Raw genomic sequence first — 19,195 nt, 5'->3', positions numbered from 1 at the left:
CATCCCCCGATTCTCTGGTAGTGACTACCACCCGGAAACGGGCAGGAGTACCCCTTTCCACGGGGAGGCACCTCCGGATAGAGAATCCAATAGGCTGTATGCCTTAGGCAAGCGAGTCACCTCAGCTGCTGCATATACCACGCGTATAGCGAATAATACTACGCTGCTGGCGAGTTATGCTGACGCTCAGTGGAACCTACTTCAGGAAGGCCTCCAGGAGGTCCCAGAACCCGTCAAGTCCAAGCTTCTCTCTATTGTGGCTGAAGGAAGGCAGGTGAACCAAAATGTAATAAAGAACACTCTGGACACGGCTGAAACAGCAGGCAGGTCTCTGGCCCAAGGAACCTTACTCAAACGGCACACTTGGCTGCGTACCTCAGGGTTTAAACACGAAACACAGGCCTCACTCATCAATAAACCAATTGAAGAAGCTAACCTCTTCGGAAAGGTAGTCGATGAGGCCCTAGAAACAACCTAAAAAGAGCATGAGATCTTAAGTCTCTGCAGCAAATCACTCAAAGACCCCCCCCCCCCCCCCCCGAGAGGAAGTAACTATCGGCAGTCCTGTGCAAGTCAGAAAAACTATGGCACAGGAAACTTCAATACCAGACAAACATCAGATAGCCCCGCATACTACCCTCCAAGGGGTCAGCGACGCAGCAAAGTCAGAGGTAGAGGCCCCAATCCCAGAGGAACCGCAGCCTCCGGTCATAAATGACTATCAGATCCAGGTCCCCTCCCATGTCACCCCGGACGGGGGGCGCTTAACATCTTTCCTCACGGCATGGGAGGGTATAACCTCAGACCAGTGGGTCATAAAGACGGTTACCAATGAGTACTGCATGGTATTCGCTCGACCTCCACAATTCAGACCACCTCGCTCACAGCACCTTTCACCGGACCATCTGGAGATCCTGAGTCAAGGGGTGGAAGCGCTGCTGGGAAAGGACGCCATAGAAGCCGTCCCTATTCTTCAGGTAAACAAGGGTATTTATTCAGTGTACTTCCTTGTACCCAAAAAGGACCTCACCATGCGCCCTGTTCTAGACCTGAGCCCAAGTTCATAAAACCTCAGTTTTGCATGGTAATGCTACAGGAGGTAATCCCACTGTTCAAACAGGGAGACTACATGGCAACATTGGACATGAAAAATCCATACTTTCATATTTCAATGTTGCCAGCGCACAGAAAATATCTAAGGTTTATGATAGAGGACAGGCATTACCAATTCAAGGAACTCCCCTTCGGCATCGCCTCTGCACCAAGGGTGTTTACGAAGGTACTGGCAGTAGCTGCAGCACACCTGTGCAGGTTATCTGTCCCGGTTTACCTTTACCTCGACGACTGGCTCATAACATGGGACTCGTACAACACATTTTTTGAACACCCAAAAAACCGTAGACCACCTCTTCAGTCTGTGGTTCTCTATCAACGAGAAGTAATCCAGTTTAGTCCCCAGTCAAACGAAACCATTTCTGGGAGCTCTAATCCGGACGAAAGACAGCCTCGTCTTTCCTTCCAATGAGAGGGTTCAGAACATGCTTTTTCAGATCCCTCAATATGTAGCCAGTCGGGAGGTGACGATGCGCAAGGCCATGCGCTTGCTAGGGATGATGGCGTTGTGCATACACTTGGTTCCCCACGCGTGGCTGCGCATGCGTCCCATGCAAGATTGGCTCAACAGCCAGTGGTGTCAGGATAGTTGTCTTGCCAGCCCTAGCTCTCTCTGCAGTGGTGGTCAAGAGAAAACCTCTTGAAGGGGAAGACCTTCACCACCCCCTGTAGTGGAAGAAACTCTCACGACAGACGCACCCCTCACGGGGTGGGGACGCACCTGCTTCAGCAGACCATACATGGAGTGTGGTCCCCTCAAGTAGCGTCCAACCATATAAATTTACTGGAGCTATTAGCGGTGTTCAAAGCATTAAAGGCCTTTCAGATGCAACTACAAGGGAAGACTGTGCTGATTCCAACGGACAGCACTACAGCCATGTATTACCTGATTAAACAGGGGGGCACTCACTCTCCAGGGCTATCTAAGCTGTCCCAAAACCTTTGGATATGGGCTCTCAGACACAAGATGTTTCTGTTGTCCCAACATGTTCCAGGAAAACTCAATCTTCTGGCAGACGTGCTCTGCAGAGATTTTCCTCTACCCGAAGAATACAAATGGAGTCTACACGAAGACATTGTGTCCAATATCTTCGCAGAATGTGGCTTCCCAGAGATCGACCTGTTCGCAACTCAGGAACGCCCAATGCCAAGACTACGACTCCAGGTACCCCCAGAACCGCTCCAAGGGGAACAGTCTCAAGATAACATGGTCAGGGAAATTTGTCTTCGTTTCCCGCTCCCCCCCCCCCCCCCCCCCAACCCGCGACTCACCAAGATAGTGCACAAGATGCACCAGGAACCAGTTACCATGATACTGGTGGCCCCCATGTAGGACCGCCAACCCTGGTTCGCTCATATGATGGAAATGTCCCTCTCCCCGCCAGTAAAATTACCCTGCCCATACAACATGTTGTCTGAAGATAGGGGGGAGACCCTACACCTATGCCCACAAACTCTGAACTTAGCAGTCTGGCTCCTGAGGTCATAGAGTTTGGACACCTACAGCCCCCTCAGAGGTGCATGGACATACTCGGGGAAGCTAGAAAACCTAATGTCATGATGCCTACCCCCGGAGCACCAGGCCAGGCCCAGCACCCCCGGAAGCAGGCATCATGCCCGCGGGTAAAAGCCCAGCGGCCCCTTATAGAGGCTCTTTGGACTCAGTCCTGATGCCTTTGGCGCCAGGCTCATAAAGGGAGGTGTTTTGTGCACTTACCTGATGCAGACCATGCTGCACGCTTCAGGCCTCCCTGAGACCTGAAAGGGACTATTTTTTCATAGGGACTATTTTTTCACTCGGGCGTGGCCAGGGAAGGATACATACCTAGTTGGGGAAGGATACATACCTGGGACTTCTTTGGAGGCTATTTAAGCCACACCCAGACAGCAGCTCATGCTTCGCGTTGTGTCTGCTCCTGCTCCTGGACTCCAGCCACGCACGCCTCGAACCTGGAAAACCTGCAAGGAAGGAAGAGAAGAGGAAGATGAAAACCAAGGACTATTTCAAACTTCTTACCTGCATCCGGAATCTTCTTGCCAGCATCCCTGAAAAAAGACTTACATTTAAAAGCATTGCGTTGCTCGCTGCAGCGCCACGCTTCACTCACCTGTCCTCGAGACATCTCCCGGCTCCATCGCGGCTGTCAGCATCGGACGCCACATCTCTGCACCTAGGGGAGAGAGGAAGAAACAAAAGGTGAGCAGACGGATCACAGAAGGAAAGCCCGATTAACAGCCATAATACTTACCAGCTTTTCTTCCACATTTCGGGTTGGCGCCGCCCCGTTGGCAGGTACCGTACCCCGGCCCCTATGGGGAAAGGACAAGAGACATTTCTGGGGAATGATAAGGACATTTAGAAGGATCGCCCTCATCACTACTCACCTCGGCAGTTTAACCCCTCGACGCATCGCCTTCATTCTGCACCTGAAATAAAGGACAGATCACAGGTTAGAAAGACAACATAAAGGGGGCCTCACTTGAACTTTGGACTTTCATACTTACGGCGCATCACTCAGGAAAGTCAAGTGGATTTTGCCAGCGCCATTCTGAAAACCAGTGAAGTAACTGGACGAACGCGCGCCCCTGCACCAGAAGCAGGATGGAGAGTTCATCCTTCCAAACCATAAGGTGAGCTTAAACCGGGGTTTGGAGGAAGTTAGAGAGGAACGAAGGGGGGAAGGGGGGAGCTAGCACACTATTCTGCAGACTGTTAATCCCCTTTCTCATCTGCAGAAGGATATTCCTATGGGCCAGGCAAGCACGATTTGGAGGTCCTGTCCAATCGGTGTTCCGGGTCCTGCGCATCACGCTAGAAGAGGCTACAGCAATCCAGACTAGACCAGCGCCCCCGTGGGAACCAGGTGAGCGTTACACCTAACACGTTATTGCTATGCCAGCAAATGGAAACGTTTTGTCATCTGGTGTAATTCCAAGGGCATCAATCCCATCGATTGCTCACCCACACACAATGTGCTGTACCTTTACCCATCTTTTAGACACTGGGTTGGTCTTCAATTCCCTAAAGGTTCATCTGGCTGCTCTCACAGCCTACACCACATCACAACAAAAGGTGTTGTGTTGGAACATACCGGTGATTAGAGCCTTTATGGAAGGGGTGAAGAGGATTTATGCTCCCATTTCTCACTCGGCTCCCGGGTGGGACCTAAATGTGGTTTTGACCAGGCTCATGGGAGCTTCCTTTGAGCCAATGCATAAAGCAAGTCTAAAAGACCTGACTTATAAAACAGCCTTCCTAGTGGCTATTACTTCTATTAGAAGGGTTAGTGAACTACAGACACTTTCTGTTCTACACCCCTTTGTTACAGTCTGCAGGGATAAGGTAGTTCTGCGCACTCACCCCAGATTTGCACCTAAATTCATCTTGAAGTTCCATGTGAACCAATCGATTGAACTACCTACCTTTTCCCAGAATCACTAGATGTGCGCAGGGCAGTCATGTTCTAGCTGGAAAGAACTAAACCACTGGGGAAAACGAACCAATTTTTCGTTTCAGTGGCAGTTGGTAGAGAAGGGGATCCTGTCTCTAAATCAGCTATATCAAGGTGGATTGTCAAATGCATCACACTATGTTACACACTTGCTAAGAGAGAACTTCCCTTCAAGCCTAGAGCATATTCTACTCAAGGCACTGGGGCGTCCATAGCATTCATTGCAAATGTTCCCCTTGAGTCCATTTGCAAAGCGGCAACCTGGAGTTCTGTACACACCTTTACAAAACACTATTGCCTAGACACTCATTCTAGGTCCGATTCTCAGGTGGGACAAGCAGTACTAAGACATCTTTTCTCTACTGTTCCTTCTCACAACCCACCTCCAACTCCGGGTACTGCTTGCTAGTCTATGCACAGCATGTGATTCTGAGCAGATTAACAAGCATCGGAAGACGTGCATTACTTACCGTAATAGCATTTCTGATTATTGTATCTGCTTAGATTCACATGCGCCCTCCATACCTCCCCGCTCGGGGTGGAAGGATCATAGACATCTTACTACTTCTCTCTTCTTCATGTACTGGCTCACAATAGCCTTGGGCTCCCTCAAGGCAGAAAAAATACAATCGGAGGGACCTTGGCGCTTAAGCGGTTTTGGGTACACTACACCTCACGATAGGGATAGTGTTACAGACACACCTATGCCGATGTCCCCGAAAGACAAGATACAATACTCTGTGGTTACCAGCGGATGTCAGACCATATGCACAGCAACGGAATCTAAGCAGATACAATCATCAGAAATGCTATTACGGTAAGTAATGCATGTCTTCTGTTACAATGCACAGTGATGCAATGTGCTATTTACCGAGATCCACATACATCAAACATTAGATAATGGTGAAGTCATTGAGATAAATGAAAATTGGAATACTGTGAACATTAGCAGCGATATATGAACATACAGAACCAAATAGGAGACCTACCCTTAATCAGACGAACAAATGAGCCGAATCAGCAAACCGGGGAACAAGTAGCCATGGAACAGGTATTCGGGGAACCGGTAGCTCGATGCCGATATACCTTGTGAATTGCACAGGTGTTCTCCTGGTAAATGCCTGCGGGCTGCCGCCGCATTATAAACCTACAAATAAAATAAATGTCCAGGTGTTTATAAAGGCTTAGAAAAGTGGGTGTTTATGTCAATGTGTGACATGTTCGTTGACACCCACTCAACCTCGATGCCAATGTTTCACATTTGCCATACCGACCCATCCGCCTTGCGAGCGCACAGGCATAGGCCTGCTTGTACTGCGTATAGGGCAATTCTTTTTTTCTTTTTTTTTTTTCTTCTCTAAGTGCCCAACTTTTTTGGGCATTGTGCACCAGTTTGAGTTACTTCAATATGCGGCTAGTAGTAGTAAACCTTGTTGGTGGATATATATATTTTTTAATGCACAACTTGCATCACCTTTTCATCAAAATACTCCCCTTTGGGTGGTAATCAAGCAGTGTCCGAAAAGGAATGAATAGCGACTTAGAACTGCAGACCACGTTTTAATTGGTGCCAGAGACAGTCTTTTGGCCTAGTCGGACCCTGTTCATAGGTGCCAACTGCCATTGATACTATGGAGGATGGATGGGGACGAGGTGAGCGCAAAAGGCCCTGAACACTGCTCAACGGACAAAAAACATATGTTGATTGCAGGGAGAGGGTCTTGAAGAGGGGAGTCTGGATACACTGGGTCTGCCCTGACCATGTGGACATCGGATATCGCAGGATATGGGACACATTCTTTGAGGATTGTCGCAGCCACATCAGCATGGCGTGGAGGCATGGGGACAGAAGTAGTTGAATATATAGAGTTGGAAATCACATGGTTTCACAAGATGTTTAAGACCAGAGCTAACATAAGCAATATCCTGTAACAGATGGATAAACCCTCCAAATCAGCATGTATTGTGGGACATTCCTTTGTGGGTAGGACAGGAAAGTGGACCGAAGCGTCAAACTACCATTTAAAAACACTATCCCATCCTGGTGGGAGCAGTCTATTCTAATCCAGAGCGTTTCCACAAAAATGGAAGACACCTATCTGTAAATGGATTGAATTATTCATACAGGGATTTTAAACAAACTAGCAACATTTGGATGCAAATAGAGCTGTAGGCGAGCAAGTGTCTTTTGGGTGAACCCCAGTGGCCTTGGACCCACTCAAGTGTGGCAGCATTGGGCTGGAAGGAAGCTGCCAGCAAGCGCAAGAGTGCTCACCAGACAAGATGTAGGTCCACAACACACAGACCTGAGAGACCACAATGGGGGCAGTCGGTGAGCTAAGGAGGGCCAGTTCCTGTTTCCCGCCAGAACTATGGTAATGCTGCACACCTGTTGATTTGTGAAATAAATGCAGTAATCGTGTTAGGTTTATTATTGTTCTGTTTAATAAAAGCCACAGACTTTTATTGCCAACACAAAAACGGAGTCTGCATAATTTTGTATGATGCGTGATGTATATTTTCAATGCTACACAGAGGCTAGCTATTCGACAGCTTGTGGCACCTTGAGCATCCACACCCACCCAGTTTCCTTGTGAGCGCATCGGTCTTGGGTGCGAACTTCCATCGATACTGGGGAGGGAGGGGATAGATGGACTCGAAGAGTGAAGTCTGTAGACACTGGGTCTGGGTAGGCCTTGTGAACAATGGTCACTGTGCGAAATAACCCTTTGTGGTGCACATGGTGTTTGCCAACTTGAATGTTCCCAGCCCCCTTGGGAGAACACAGTCATAGTTGTGAACTGCCATTGAACATGGAGGGGGATGGATGAATGGGCATGGGGCGAGCACAAAAGGCCCCGGACACTGCTGAAGGGACACACACTTATGTTGATTGCTGGGGCGGGGTCTTGAGGAGGCAAGTCTGGAAACACTGTGTCTGGGGAGGCCATGTGTGCAATGGTCACCGTGCGGAAGATCCCTTTGAGGTGTACATGATATTTGTCACCTTTAACGTTCCCGCCCATTCAGCCCCATTGGGAGCCCACGGTCATAGGTGTGAAATGCCATTGATACTTGAGGGGGGGATGGATGGGCATGAGGTGAGCGCAAAAGACCCAAACACTGCTGAAGGGATACAAACGTATGTTGATTGCTGGGGCTGGGTCTTGAAGAGGGGAGTCTGGAGGATCCTTTTGAGTTGTACATGGTGTTCTCCAGCATGGGGTCTGGCATGGATTCACATGCTCATGAATATTCCCTGTCGTCAGGCTGGGAATCCTCATTGAAGAAAAAATCAGTTTGTTTAGTTTCTGAACTGTATTTCTCCTAATAACCAATCACTGGTCTCTGGGTCATACATCCCCCAGCCAATGACTGCCCTCTACCTAAGCCCTTCCTCTTGCAGCCATCTTCAGATTTTTACCGCACATTCAAGTGTTGGGATTCCTCGTGCTATAGCTCTCAAGCTTTTACTGCGTTTTGCGATTTTTTTTTTTTTTTTTTTTTTTTTTTTTTTTTTTTTTTTATTCCCAAAGCGTTTAATCTCATTTTTTCGCTCAATCGAGCCTCAAGCTCCACTGTTTCTACTTCCGATCAACGAGGACCCGTTGGTTTTGGATTTTTCTACGGCCCTCGAGGGCGAAATTTTCGTCAAGCTCTGCTTCTTGGAGGATTCCAAAAGATCTTTGAGGCCTACCCCGCGTGAACATGGCCCAAGACAAAGATAACACGGCGCCCGTATCCAAGCTGTTCAGGAGCTGCCCTGGATGCGGATTGCAGAATGTCTTCAAGGAGGACGCGCATTCTAGATGCCTCTACTGCCTTCACGAAGACAAAACGCACGTGGAGAAGGACCGTGCGTTTTGCAAGAACATGTCAGAGCGGACCATGAAGGATCGGTGGATCCGCCTCACCAACTGGCTGTAGGGGAAGAGCCCAGCAACAGGTGAGAAGAGGTCAGAGCAGTCTTCTAAGTCCTTTGAGGGTGCTCCGGCGATGGGGGCCCAACAGAAGGCAAAGCACTGCGAGTCCGCGGGCACCAGGAGCGCCGAGCGGTCGGGCTACTCGGCTGCCAGGCAGGGCGCACTTTCACCGACGCCATCAACCACGAGCCAACGCTCTGGCTCAGGGAAGAGGAAGTCGGAAAACCCAGGTAATCTTCGGGAGAAGTCCCAGTCGATCCCAACGGAGACAGCCGAGGGGAAGGCCTCAAGCGCGTCCAAATGTGAAGGCCTTGATTCACCCGGCTAAGGCCTCTATCGAGGGAGTCGTGGCGGCCCTGGTGAAGCCTGTGGAGGCTACCCCAGTGGAGGCGACCTCAGAGCCCAGAGTTTCCCTGCCACCACAGAGGGAATCCTCTTTTCAACCCATCAATAAGACCCCGTGAGAACCCCGGTGGAAAAAGAAGGGGGGGGGCTGGTGGCCATCACGGACACGGATACAGCCTCTGAAGAGGAGCTGGCTGGAGTCATGAAGATCCTTGACAAGAGGTTCAAGGCGGTCCGATCTCACGGGAGGGATCCCGATGAGGCGGATGAAGAAAGCAACGTTGGTGTTGACGAGGTTCCCCAACCGTCACGCCCATCACAGCCAGTACCTGGGCCGCAGGACAACTCGGGAGCAATCTTGATGGCGATCCAGGCCTTGTGTATGGAGATAAGGACAAGGTTGCCCTTACCCACAACTGACGATCCAGCAGAGCCTGGACCGGCAGAAAGCCCTCCAAGCAAGCAGAGGAGAAGTCACCCACCACAACCCTGCCCTTCCCGCTTGCACGGCCCTCACAGCCTACATCTCCTTCCCCCGATCCGAGCGATGACACGGGAACAGAGACGGCCACGACGGGGACGGATGACGACGGTGGTGACGACGGGATGGACCTCCCATCACCACCTCCTCGGGCCTCTCCACCAGATGAAATTGGCTCCTTCCACGCCATGATCGCCAGGGCATCCAAGCTCTTCCAGATCTGTCCCGAAGAACAGAATGAAGGTTCCCTCTATCAATGGCGTGAGGCTAAGAGGAAGACGGTCCTCTCGGTCCTGTTACTTGACGACATCTGGGACGAGGGGCTGGCGCTCCTGAAGAACCCGTCCACGACCCCTGCCAAGAGAGACCAGTACGAGAAGAAGTACCGGGTCCCAGATTCCGCCCCCATGTGCCTTGGGGCGTAGCTGACCCCCAGATTTGGTCGTCTCGGTGACGGCCAAGAAGAAAGCGGCAGGGGCGACGGCTTCAACTTCGACCTCCCCTCCGGGAGGCGAAGGGAAGAAACTGGACGCCATGGGACGACGGCTCATCTTGTCTGCGACGACGATTAAAGCGGCCAACGCCCTTGCATTTGTGGCCAGGAAGCTGTGGTTTAAGATCGCTCCTCTGCTGGACTTCCTCCCGGACGAAAAGAGGGCTGAGGCCCTGGAGATCCTGAAGGAAGGCGAGGTGGCATCGGACCATGCCATAACGGTGGCCACGGACATTGCTGACACCGGCTTCCGCCAGATGGGCAACAGTGTTTGCCTTCGCCCTGGTTGGCTCAAGGCAACCGATTTTCCGCCAGGACGTGCAAACCAGAGTTTTGGACATGCCTTTTGACGGGAACAACCTGTTTGGCAAGACAGTGGACGAGTCCCTGCAGGCCATCAATGCCGACACGGAGACGGCTCGGGCCTTAGGAGTTTTGCAGCAATGACGGCCGCCCTTTTGGAACTCCGGAGGCAAGCAAGGTGCCTCCGAAGGATTTGGCGGAGGCTTCTCGACATACCGCCAGGCGGCCCGCTGCTTGTCGCAGGAGGCCTACAGAGGATGCGGCAAGTCAGGAGGATCTTGCCGCCTTGGCCTCCTTAGCGACAAAGACAAGACCGCTACCAAGCAGGACTGAACCAGCCGATGGGAGGCCGGCTGGCGAAGTTCGTCAGCGTGTGGGAGTCCATCTCCACCGACGATGGCAGCTGGATGCCCTGGCCCGTGGGCACACTCTCGAGTTTCTAAAGAAGTGTCCCCGCATTCCACCCGTGTCCAGGAAGGAAAACCACATCCCTCAACTGCTGCTGGAAGTAAGGGTGATGCTGAAGAAAGGAGCCATCAAGCTCGTCCCAAAGAGGCTCCAGGGCTAGAGTGTACTCGCAATACTTCCTCGTAATGAAAGAAGTCCGGCGGCTGGCGACCCATCCTGGACCTTCTTCGCTTTAACAAGTACATCAAGTCCCAGAAGTTCTGGATGGTCACTCTCCAGCATGTGCTGGGGCAGCTGGAGGAAGGCGACTTCCTATCGTCGCTGGACTTGGAGGATGCCTACATCCACATCCCCATTCTAAAAGGACATCGAAAGTTTCTCAGATTCGTAGTCCAAGGGCGGCACTACCAGTTCAAGGCCCTCCCATTCAGATTGAAGTTGGTGCCCAGGGTATTCACCAAGTCCCTAGCACCAGTGGCGGCGCAGTTGCGCCTGCAGGGGATCCACGTCTATCCCTACCGGGACGATTGGCTCATCCGAGCAAGGACAAGAGAACTCGCCTTCGAGCACACAGCGAAGACCATCCAACTGCTCACGGATCTGGGATTTTCCATCAACGTTGCGAAATCCCACATGGTTCCGTCGCAAGTCGCACTGTTCCTGGGAGCCAGGCTCGACACAGTGGCGTGATTGGCCTCCCCGTCGGAAGAAAGGACGCAAGCCATCCTGGGTAAGGTGCGCAACGGCTGTCGACCATGGACGTGGCCAGGGTGAGGTCCATCAAGTCTCATCTCGGCATGATGTCCTCGTGCATCTGCCTCGTGCGCCTGTGCAGGCTGCGGATGCGTCCACTGCAAGAGTTCCTTGACGCCTGTTGGATGCAAGCGGCGGGCAGCTTCGAAGAAGGATCTCGCTCAACAAGACCTTCCGCCAAGCGATGCGCGTGGGTACCCCACCACCAGATCTGGCGGCGGGGCTGGACTTCCAGACCCCGTCACATCAGGAGACGGTGACGACAGATGCCTCCCTGGAAGGATGGGGAGCGCACACCAGAGATCTCCACACAAGAGGCCTTTGGCTCCCGGAGGAGAGGTCCATACACCAACGTCCTGGAGCTCCGAGCCGTGTTCTGTGCCCTCAGGTCGTTCCTTCTGTCCCTCAAGGGCAAGGTGGTGAGGATCTTCACCGACAACACCACCACAATGTTCTACATCCGGAAACAGGGAGGCACCATATCCCCAGCCCTATACAAGGAGGCCCAGGATCTGTGGCTTTGGGCCGTCGCCCAGGGGATGTTTCTGGTACCCTTCCATCTGGCAGGAATAAAGAACACCATCGTCGACTCACTCAGCAGGGAGCTACGCTCGTGCCACGAGTGGGAACTGCGACAGGATCAAGTGGATCTGCTATTCCAACGATGGGGCAATCCCCAGATCGACCTAGTCGCGACGGCGATGAACACCAAGTGCCAACTCAGACGGTCATGGTGCAGGATGATCCTCGTCGCACCGGCGTGGCCGAGACAGATCTGGTTCCTGGACCTTCTGGACATGTCAGCATTTCCCCCCGCCCCCCAGTCAAACTGCTGACGGACGCGGATCTCCTCGCCAGAGAAGGAGGCGCCGTCCTCCACCATAACCTGGGGGTCGCTGAACTTGCAGGCCTGCCTCCTGTAGCACTAGAATTTGGAGGGTATGATATCCCGGCGGACTGCAAGGAGGTGCTTGCAAAGGCCAGGGTGTCCTCAACTCTTAAGTGCTATGGACACAATTGGAAGAGGTTTTCTGTCTTGTGCGCCGACACAGAAGATTAACCCTCTGCGGATTACGGCCCCTCAAGTGCTGCCGTACTTATTATCGCTGGCCAAAGTGGGGCTGGCCCAGGGACATCATTTCACCAAAATGCCAGGGGTAGTGGAAGTGACATCATAGTGCCACGACCCCTAGAGTGACATCACAGGAAGTGATGTTATTTGGCCACACCCCCACAGGAAGCGATGTCATTAGACCACACCCCACGGGAAGTGATGTCATTTGACCACGCCCCCACCATAACATCACAGGAAGTGGCCTCATAAAGCATTATCCCCCTCAGTGCACTAAGAAAAAAAGGGTTACAATATCAGTGTATTGTGACATTTCATACAAGAATGGATCATCATATGTAGCAGTGTCAAGGTCCATGTTGCCACATGAAGTGTATGAACCCCAATCCCCTCTTTATGTGTATCTGTCCTGTTATTTCAACATGGTACAGAGCGAAATCACATTCTGGGGGACAGGGATGGATAGGCGGGCATGGGGATAGGGGAAAGCCAGGATAAAAGGGGAGAGGGAGAATATTTCACCAGAAAACATGTATGGCATCCTCCAGTCTTTAATGATTATTCTTGTGTTATTTTGGCTGCCAAAAGACTAGTTCAAAATGTGTTCAATGCATACAGGGCATTGCTGAGTGATACAAACTTCAGTACCAAAAGCCTCATCAGTCCTGTCCCCATATTTTATGGGGGAAAAAAATCCTGGCTGCATTTTGCATTACTCCCACTCTCACCAACACTCTTTATATGCCTAGGTTTCTGTTCCTACATGTTCATTGTCCTCCACACCCGGCACCTCTGCACAGTGGTACACATTCCAACAATTAGTACTATTCACACAAAGCACACAAAATCAGCTGCATGGCAATGAGCAACAATCTAGAACCACAGAACTTGAGCAAAGACAGTATGGCAGTTCCTACAGTAACCCATGTGCTCACTGAGACACGCATGTAGCATAGAAATTCGCATTAGGTCAACTAGGACCCTGAGAAAATATAATAAAGCCTCACGCTATGGAATTCTCTGGGACAGTAGCACGCCCAAATATCCATACCTTTGAACAGCAACTCACAAAGCCCACACCACTGCAAATCTCAGCTCCCCAAAACCAGTGCTTTGCCGAAGTTCAGATGCCGGGAAGTCAACAGCAGTCTAACGTCATATAAATGGGAAATAGGTGATAGGGAAGACTTCTAATATACTATGATAAGTGCATATATTTTTCCGGACGGAACTACCAATCCGAAATGCAGCCAAGCATATGAAAAATGTAGTGGTATCGTAATAGCCCATTTTAGGATTCGCCACATAGACAATATGAGCATGGAATTCTGAGATTACCAACTTTAGATATTTACACATTTTAATCCTTCAAAGGTGACTTTTTGAAGACACAAAACACTGCAGGTGTTTGTGACAAAATCCTCTTCGGGCCAGAAGGACAACCCTAGATGTGGGTCAACATCAGACGCTTCCAAGCATCAATAGTGGAGTAACATCCTACCCATGAATGGGGGTTACTAAAGCACACGTGTACATATTCTCTAATCATAATTGAACAGTGTGGGATCCTCCTAGTGACCCTACTCCTTGGATCAGGGTAGGCAGTGCGCCCCACACTCGCGAGCCTGCAGCGCACTCACAGCATTCATACAGCGGCTCTGCTGCTCAGGCCTGGCTGAAGAAGTGTGGGTGGGGAGGCATCTCAACATGATGGTTAATGCCCCCCAGTTTTGTACTGTTAGTAGTTTTGACCATATTCTTTAAAATGCACAATTTTCATCACATTTTATCCCACAAAAACCCCTTGGGTACTATTCAAACAGTGTCACAAAAGGAATGAATAGCCATTTGCAACTGCAGGCTACTTTTTCATTGGTGCTGGAGACCATGTTATGCCCCAGTCCGACCCTGGGGGTTACCGTGCTTTAGAACACACGGGGGGCACATTCATGCAACACATGAATTAGTCTGTCTGTACAGTGGGCTGCTAAGGGATTTCTTGGATTGGGCTCAGACCAATCCACTGACCTGACAGCGACCGACGTGACTCTGTCCTGCAGTCTTGCTGGGATAACCCTTAGGTGAACCACCAGTGAAGGCAAGTGGCACAGCGTAACACCATCACAGAGCATCTGCCTATCAGACTGAGGGGGGTATCAGTCTCCATGTCATTCAGTGTTCAACTTGCACTTCAGGAATACATATGTATTGCCCAGGCTGCGGCTACAGAGCAGTGACAAAAGTTGCCTACCAGCTTCTGTTAAAGTTAGGTAATTGAATTTGGTGTTAACTTACCATTCAGAATTACACATTTGTAACATTTGAACATCTTTCCATGTTGTGCTGTATGATGGGTTGCGTATTTTAGAATGCTTCAATAGTGCTGTGCCAACAATCTATGTTTTGTAATTTCCTGTGATGTCAATGTTATGCATATTATTATTTGAAAAACCCTACATCTATTTTGGATACATTCTTGCATGGAGCCACAAACACAGTGCAGGCAAGACACCAGGAGCACGTGGTGGGCAGAGAGTCATTGCCACATACAGGGTGGGCATAGAGCCAAAGGCACGTGAGCACCAGGGAGCAACACACTTAGGATGGCCAGGAGCCGCAGGCACCCCATGGGCTCTGGAATAACAAGCCACCTGCGGCGGGCACAGCGAGGGCCAACTAGGGGCTGCCTCGCAGAGATGGTTTAATTTCGTTTTTATTTGAAAGCCTGGCTGCCTGCCGCGCAGCCTCAGGACCCGGCGGCGACGCTGATGCTGCAGGCGAGGGCACACGACACGGTCACCGGACCGGCATGGCAGAGACATGTCTCTGCCGAGCCGGTGGCCGTGTGCCCTCACGTGCGGCGTCGCCACCGGGTCCTGGGGTCCGGGCTGCGCGGCAGGCAGGCTTTCAAATAAATCCAAATGAAACCACCACGGCATCACGGCACCCGGTCCGACGGTCACAGTGGCTGGCAGCAGTGCGCACTGGCGGCCCGCCTGCCCGCCACCCCCACACACACAGACGAGTCCCAGGGGCAAATATTTTCAATAAAACGCAAGCACCAAGTTAAATGGAAGTACCTGTTCACGGGGTTTCGTACTAGGAAGATAGCTGAACAGCACAGAAACAAATCACGGACGATCGAAACTTAATACAGTGACACTATTGAAAAAGCAACTACAATGTTGTCTGCTTAGAAAGGGTCTGTTTATATTTGTCAAGGCGACCTGGCATTTCCATGGAGACACGTCCATAGCTTGTGCACAGAGAAAGTTGACAGGAGAGGTGCATTGGCGTTGTGAAAAGGGGCTTAAGTGTCTAGTGGTCAGTTTGGGGGACGGGCGATCTGAAGTCTTGCCTCGAGGGCACTTGAACTTAGGGCGATGCTTCAACGGATAAGGTTAGCACAATGTGGCCGCGCTCAACCCATTTGTTTTCACATGTGTAAAAGTGAGGAAAACTAAGGTAAAATGCTTAGGAAAAAATGTTGCGCTCGATTACAGTATGCTTTAAAAATACATGCCCGAATGATTGGGACAATACAATTTTCTTTTAGCATACTTCCCCTTTAATATTTCCCTTGTCAAAATCAAATTAAAACAAAGTCTCAGACGCAATAGATAAAATGTTGAAGGTGAAATATTTACATTAGGAGCCAGAACTCCTCACATCCTGGGCTCATCTCTCAAATGAGCGAACCGGGCCTTGCTGTGTATTCTCACAGGTGCCAATCCAGTTCCTTTCAAAGATTATCTTTATTCTACAAGGGTTTTCAGTCAAATGAGTCTTGGTTAAGCTCAATTCTTCTAGAAAACGGTTATTCAAAAAGGCAGTTACCATGTTACTCTGCAAATGCTGGACTATGGCATTCAAATCGCCGTAGAAAGATTTTTCCACAGGTACCAGTATTTCTTTTTTAAAACAAGATATTAACCTCCATCTGGCTACCACTGCAAAGATCTTGTTGCAAGCTCAAAACTGATAACTGCCCCAGGAACACAATTGGGAAGTTTCAGAACTCAACAACATAGCCTGGCTTCTCATTTATTAAGGATGTAAATTGTTGCAAATTGCAATAGCTGAACTCTGTATACAATTTTAGGCTAGCATTTAGGTCAAAATACTCGATTAAGGGGTCCAGAGTGAATTTTCCAAATGTGGTATGTATTTTGTTCATCTGAGCAGCTAAAGCGTCCACTCTGTGTTTTAGATACTCCCAAATGAAAACTTTATTGGGTTTTAATGATGAGAGAAGCCAAGATATACTATTGTGTCTGTCCTCTCCAATGTAGTATTCTTTATTTGCCAAGTACATTTCTGACATTTACAGGAGGACCTGATTATGAAGACATTTTGTCTTATGTTTATTTTTTAGATGATTTTCTGTAGCATATGTTTGGAAGGCATTTAAAAGCCTTTGCAGTCCAACTGGGGTTCTAGCCATAAGAAGGAAATCATCTGTGTAGGCCAGCCAGGTAATGTCCAGGTTACCCACTTTTGATAGAATAAAGACAGCCCTTTCCAGACACTCCCCAACATCCGAGACATACAGGTTAAAGAGGCAGGGTGCCAAGATGGAACCCTTCCTCAAACCCCTGTGTGTCTTGATCTTCCTAGTCCGGGCTCCCTGATGGTTCCATACACACCTGAATTTTGGAGTAGTTATGATGGTTAATAATAAAATTCAAGAGCCCTTCAGGTATTCCCCAGCATGCTAATTTGGCCAAGAGCAGATTCCGATCAACCATCGAACGCTGCGGCCAAGTCAATTGTACCTATTTAATGTTCTCCTTAGATGACTTTACCTATACTCATATAATAAGAAAAACTTTCAAGTTTGTACCAATTGCCTCCCTAATGCCAGTTTGATTCTTAGACAAACCTGCCCGTATCATTTTGCCAACTAACCAAATCCTTAAGGACTAGAGAGGCAAATAGTGTTGAATTTTTGAATACAAGGAATTTGTCCATTACGGCACTGGGTCAGGTGATGACAATTTAGGTCGGCATACTTTTTGATCCATTGTTTTAATCAGCATATGTTATGCATTTTTGCGAGTTTTAATGTTGTGTATTGGTTGATTCAATTTCTTATTTGTGTTTTATATAGAGTGATCATCTGTAATTTTGCAATTGCTTTGCTCCCCACCCATGCTACACTTATTTTCGGTTGATGGCTGCCTGCACTTGCTGCCTCTGCTGACACCTGCAGACACGATATGGCGCTGCCTCTGTTGGAGGTGCCCTTTGCCTTGGGGCGCTTAGCCGTGGGTGCTGCCAGGCAACGGGCTGCCCTGGGGAGCTCTTGATGAAGGTGTAATGGCCGGATGCCACTGTGAAGGCCGTTCACTGGCTCTGTCTAGTATGGATATAGAGGGCCCATCAGAGCTGTTGGAAGGCAGGACTAGTGGGACCAGGAAGCGGTGGGAGGCCCGGGACTGACTACGCTACAGCCTCGCCATACGTGCTTTTTGAAGCACGAAGAATTTTTTTGGGACTGTTTTTTTTTTTGGGGCTGGTCGGGGTCGGAGGGACGATTCTACACTTACCTTGACAGGGGTTTCTTGTTAAATGCGCCAGATGCCACGGTGCAGGCCGCTCACTAGCTTTGTTTAATATGGATATAGAGTGCTAATCGGGGCTGTTGGGAGGTGAGTCAAGGAAGCACGAGAGGCCTGGGACTGACCATGCTACGGCCTTGCCTTGCGTACTTTTGGAAGCACCAAGAAAATTGTTTTGGGGCTGGTTGTGGCCAAAGGGACGATCCTACACTCACCTTGACAGGGGTTTCTTGTTAAATGCGCAGGATGCCACGGTGCAGGCCGCTCACTAGCTTTGTTTAATATGGATATAGAGGGCCAATCAGGGCTGTTGGGAGGCGGGACTAGTGGGTCAAGGAAGCGCGGGAGGCCCGGGACTGACCACGCTACGGCCTCGCCCTGCGTGCTTTTGGAAGCACCAAGAAAATTGTTTGGGGGCTGGTCGGGGCCAGAGGGACGATCCTACACTCACCTTACCAGGGGTTTCTTGCTGTCGACCTCTTAAAATACAAGGGGCCTCATTAAAAGTTTGGCTGTAAATTAATGTTCATGTTAAAGGACATTTGTACCGCGCACTAGCACCACCAGAGTGGTCCCCTGGTGCTGTGGCGGCTCTGAAAGAGCAAAGGAGGGTGAGTTAGTGGGACGAGGTGGGAAAAGTGCAAGAGTGTAGTAATGTGCTGTTGGCGGCCTCAGCCCGGTGGGTCTGTCGGCTGGGCCTGGGGTGTTTGTGGCCGGTAGTCGTCGTGTACTGTTGTGCAAGTCGATGTGTTTTTTGTTTTGTTGTTGCAGTGTAGTGAAGTTTGTGCGGTTTGTTGTGCTGTAGTTTGTGGTTGTGTTTGGTTTGAGAGGTGTATGCAGAGGAGGAAATTGTTAGTGGTATTGGTTAGTTGGCATCTCTATCCTGAATTGAGGAGTTGGGGTTGCGTAATCACACCAGATGGGGTGCGTGGGCACCCTGTGCCTCTGGAAGGTCCGTGCCCTTTCTGCACTCGAGGCCCCTTTAACATCTCGCTGCCTCCTTCGCCCGCTGCGCCAACAACCCTGCATGTTCCTCACTCCCACTTATATGGCTAGTGCACCTGCCAGTGTCCACACCTCAGTTAGTGTGGTGATTGGTAGTATCTCGACTGTTCCACAACCCAAACGGGCGGTTGGGGATGTTGGTTAGGATTGGCTAGGGCCGTTGCCTCCGTCTCCATGGGTGTCGCCTGTGAACCACTCTGTTCGGCGTCACCCGTCCAGATGCCGTGAGTGCTTCTCAGTCGGTTCTGGGAGCTTGTCAATGTCCTTTCCTGTTTAGTAATTTTAA

General features: G+C 50.2%; 1 protein-coding gene across 10 annotated transcripts in view; it reads left to right on the top strand.

Annotated features, from left to right (window-relative positions):
• BCORL1 (BCL6 corepressor like 1) overlaps nt 1–19,195 on the top strand; it is a 1,509,155-nt gene that overhangs the window by 103,093 nt on the left and 1,386,867 nt on the right. The gene's annotated exons all lie outside the window — the stretch shown is intronic.

Source organism: Ambystoma mexicanum, chromosome 5p (assembly GCF_040938575.1).
Source record: "Ambystoma mexicanum isolate Mex_15411 chromosome 5p, UKY_AmexF1_1, whole genome shotgun sequence".
NCBI classification, from domain to species: Eukaryota; Metazoa; Chordata; class Amphibia; order Caudata; family Ambystomatidae; genus Ambystoma; species Ambystoma mexicanum.
The sequence above is the reverse complement of the archived record's forward strand: the minus strand, read 5'-3'. Positions and strand labels throughout refer to the sequence as shown.